The 4,362-nt window shown below is 46.7% G+C and overlaps 1 protein-coding gene and 1 pseudogene across 1 annotated transcript in view; one reads left to right on the forward strand and one right to left on the reverse strand.

Moving 5' to 3' along the window:
• SDC2 (syndecan 2) overlaps positions 1 to 4,362 on the reverse strand; it is a 129,119-nt gene that overhangs the window by 36,687 nt on the left and 88,070 nt on the right. The window lies entirely within an intron of this gene.
• Positions 860 to 4,362, forward strand: part of LOC115868307 — a 51,237-nt pseudogene continuing 47,734 nt past the window's right edge.

The following is a 4,362-nucleotide window of genomic DNA, read 5'->3' on the forward strand; positions in this document are numbered from 1 at the left end:
GTGTTCATTTGAGAACTGCCATTTCCAATTCTTAATGTGCGAGATAATATGCCTTCAACCCAGTGCCTGTTTTGGCGAAAACGATCTATTCTAAGCGGGTACTTGTAGACAGCCACATGCTGACTGAGCTTCCACACACCACACCAGCGTAAGTCTTTTCACAGGTAGATATCTAACCACCAGGTTTTCCTCCTAAAAGCACGAACGGTTCCTAGAGGTGACAAGCCCGTACTGAATGCTGCCACACAGAGAGGAGGCCATTGAGCACGTTTGCTTTCATATCAGATCCAAACTCCTCACCACCGTCAACAGCCAATTCCCAGATTCCACATTCAGGGCATGGACAATTAACTGGCATGACTGTTATCTGCCTTTCTGTTTAGGAACGAGGGAGGGGGCAAAAGAAGATGTTGTGATAGCGCCACACATAAAATACCGAGCCAAATACTAAGTCGACAGACAGCCCATAATGCTTTGCTTCGGTGTGGTACTTACCATAAGGATAAAATCACATCTGATCCAAAGAGCTGGGGACACACACACACACACACATACACACACACACACACACACACCCTTAACTTCCTTTGCTTTGTTCCAGCTTTAACTGTAGCAACAATTTTTTTTAAGATTCATTCACATTTCATCCTCCTGGACTCAATGACCAAAGGCGTCCACTCAAGAGATGAGTGTACAATTTGCACATGTGTTCGTTGAGTTTAACTCCTTCCCCACACCCACTTCATCCATTCAACTTAGAGAAGGCCCTGATTTTTTCTTTTGTTCCCAACCAAACTAACTAAGCAAAAGCTGAGAGGGCTGTAAAATTCCTCAACACTAGCTATCAAGGGTCTCAACCATGGGCAAGCCGTACCTCCTGGGGCTGCCACACGTGGCAGCCATCCCAGCTCCACTGGCCTGGGTACCCTTCTTGTCCCCTGGAAGTTATTTTATGCAACGTTTTACCAGCAAACAAACCTCTGTGCCAGACTCCATCTCTCCAACACAAGCTGCTGCAACACAAACTGCTAAGCATGAAGGAGAAAGCAGAAATGGGCGTAGCCAAGTCACATCAAGCTCATCCTTGTGGGTTTTGAAGGCTTTAGCTTAGGGCTGTCCAGTATGCCACTCTGCCCGATGTCCATGTTTGATTCCTGTGTTGAACAAAATGCTTGCCCACCACCGCTAGTCGCCTGTGGCTAATGAGCAGTTGAGGTTCGACCAGTGTCAGTGAGACACCGGATTTTCCCGTTTGTATTTTGTTTCCCAAAACTCACTGCTCTAGAGACATTTCTGACTGACTCGTGGAGACCTTACAGGGCAGGGTAGAGCCGCCCCTGCAGGTTTCTGAGATTGTAACTCTTTGAGGGAATAGAAAATCTCATCTTTCTCCCTCCAAGGGCCTGGTAGTTTCAAACTAGTGACCTCATGCTTAGCAGCCCAATACACAACCACTGTGCCACTAAGCAGCTAAAAAACCCTCCAAACTTTGTAGACCTATCCTTCTCACAATGGCATTTGAACTTGGGATCTAAGCCAGCTTACCACTAAAGCAGTGGTTCTCATCCTTCCTAATGCTGTGACTCTTTAATACAGTTCCTCATGGGGTGGTGATCCCCCAACCATAAAATTGTTTTAATTGCTACTTCATAACTGTCATTTTGCTACTGCTATGTATTGGGTGACCCCTGTGAAAGGGTCATTTGACCCCCAACGGGGTTGCAACCCACAGGTTGAAAACCTACTTAGTGACTAAAGACTCAAAACTCGTTGCCATCGAGTTGATTATGAAGCACAGTGACCCTATAGGACAGGATAGAACTGCCTCTGTGAGTTTCTGAGACTATAACTTTTATTTTTTAATTTAAAAAATCATTTTATTGAGAGCTCGTAGAACTCTTATTATAATCAATCCACCCATCCATCCATTGTGTCAAGAGCATTTGTACATTTGTTGTCATCATTATTCTCAAAACATTTTCTTTCTACTTGAGCCCTTGGTATCAGGTCCTCATTTTAAGGGAGTAAAATATAACTTTTTAAGGGAGTAAAATACCTTTTCTCCCAAGGAGCAGCTGGTGGTATTGAACTGCTGACCTTATGGTTAGCAACCCAATGTGTAACCCACTATGCCACCAGGACTCCTTGGCAACTGGTGCATACGTGGGTAAGTCAATGAAATCACTTCCAAACAAAACATGCTTAAACATGTCTCTGTGATCCACGATGGCTACACCCAGGTTCTCTCGGTCTTATACTTGCCTTAGTCTCCCCAGAGTGCCTCCCTCTCCATCCCCCCCACCAAAAAAGGCCCATCAAAACACTGGTTTCTGAGGGGATCAGCTGAGCCAGTAAAAATCCAAAGCAAGGTGATGAGAAGGTCAAGGTAACTGTTGCGGGAGGGATTCCCAAAAGGTCATCTTGACAGATTTTCTCCAAGGGCACAGGGAGGTCATCGGGACCTGTGATGAAGAAGTTTTAAGAGGATGGACAACTGCACTGGTGAATTTCTTTGGAAAGCTGTCCAAGGCGTTTCTTCCCTCATGACACCGTGCCCGCCTGCTCATGCTTCCACAGCAGCAAGGGCTGTCTGAGAGAATGTCCTTTGGAAACACCTCCCTTTATCCACCACCACCCCCCTTACCCCTGATCCTGCCACTTCAGACTCCTGTGGGTCCTAAAACCCATAAAAACATAGACAGGAACACCAGGGGGCTTCTCGAGGGTGTCAGTGCATGGGAGCAAATGGAAGCCAACAGAATCCGTTGGGGGAAGGGTTAGAAACGGAAGAGGAGCTGCTATCAAAGAGTTCAAGAACAAAGAAAAAGGTTTTAAACGGCTGGTGGTAGCCATTGTACAATTATGCTTGATCTAATTGAATTATGGACTATTATACTATCTGTAAGAGCTCCCAAGAGAATCACAGAACAACAAAGAAGTGGAAAAGTACCCTTCAGAAGGGACAGACCCAGAGGGAGGGCATGCCAACAAGCAACAGCTTCACATTCTGAACTGCTTGTTTTATCATTAAGAGGCCCATGATTTTGCAGCAATTCATTTTCACTTGGCTCTTGTCCTCTATTGCAGGAACCCTGGTGGTGCTGTCCAGTAAGCACTGGTCTGCTACCTGCAGGGTCAGTGGTTCAAACCCACCAGCTGCTCTGAGAGAGAACGATGAGGCTGTCTACCTCAGGAGAAGGTTGTCCATTCCTTGTAAGGATTCAGTCTCAGAAACCCTATCTAGTGTGGCTGTGGGTCTAAATCAACTGCATGGCAGGGAGTAGTGGCTACCATACTGAACAATGCTGCTCCAGAGAGCTTTCTTAAACCACCATTGGAAGCCTGGGCACATCAAAGCCACCTCCTTCTGCTGCTGTCCAAATGCTCTCGCCTCCTTAAGCAGTTTCTGCACATCGACAGAAGTCAGAGCTTAACAACGTAATTGCTTTTTCCATCAGGACTCTCCCTTAGCACTTCACGCCTGTCAGAAAAAACTAAGGATTCTAAGTGATTAAGATCAGTTAGCACATGCCTTTATCCAACACCTACTATGTGCTGGCATGTTCCAGTTTTTGTTTACAAATAAAGAAAAAGCAATCTCGGGCCAGGCACATCTGAGTCAACAAATCATGATCCTGAGGGAAGTCCAAATCCCAGGAGAACCCACTGAAGGGGTGCGGGAGAGGACCATAATGTGTGTCCTTGGGCTCTGCTCCTCACTAGCGTGACAACAGGTTTTTGGCACACCAGCACACAAAAGATGGCTCCTGATTATGAATGCTGAGTGTACCTGGCTGCCTCGGCCCCATGCCATCAAACTCAATTAGCTTCACTGAATCAACGATGCATTATTCCCAGACTGGCCACAGGTTAGAAGCTACTCATTCACAGTTGTGATGGGTGTTGTGTTTGTTTCCTACAGTTGCAGTAGAAAATACCAAAAGCTGGCTGGGGCTTAGAACCATGGAAGTTGGTTGCCTTGCTGTGCGGGAAGTTAGATGTCTAAAACCAAGTGCCAGCAGGTCCCCTCTGGGGGTGGTCGACCTTCAAGCTTCCTCCACAGGCTCCATGGAGGGAAGTTTCTGGGTGTTGCTGACAACCCTGGGCTTGCTTGGTCCTCGCCTGGTACTCGCCCTTCTGCGGTTTAGACCGCATGTTTGTGGCTGCAAAGAAAGCCGGCCGAACAAATCAAGTAATAATGAAATGCTGATGCCTCCCCGGCCGTGCTTGAAAGGGTTGTTCAGCAGGTGACACCAGCTTAGAGATAGCAGGGGAGTCTGTGTTCATTTGAGAACTGCCATTTCCAATTCTTAATGTGCGAGATAATATGCCTTCAACCCAGTGCCTGTTTTGGTGAAAACG

The sequence above is a fragment of the Echinops telfairi genome, unplaced genomic scaffold (assembly GCF_000313985.2).
Source record: "Echinops telfairi isolate 266 unplaced genomic scaffold, ASM31398v2 ScPeMD7_1;HRSCAF=3_0, whole genome shotgun sequence".
Classification (NCBI taxonomy): domain Eukaryota; kingdom Metazoa; phylum Chordata; class Mammalia; order Afrosoricida; family Tenrecidae; genus Echinops; species Echinops telfairi.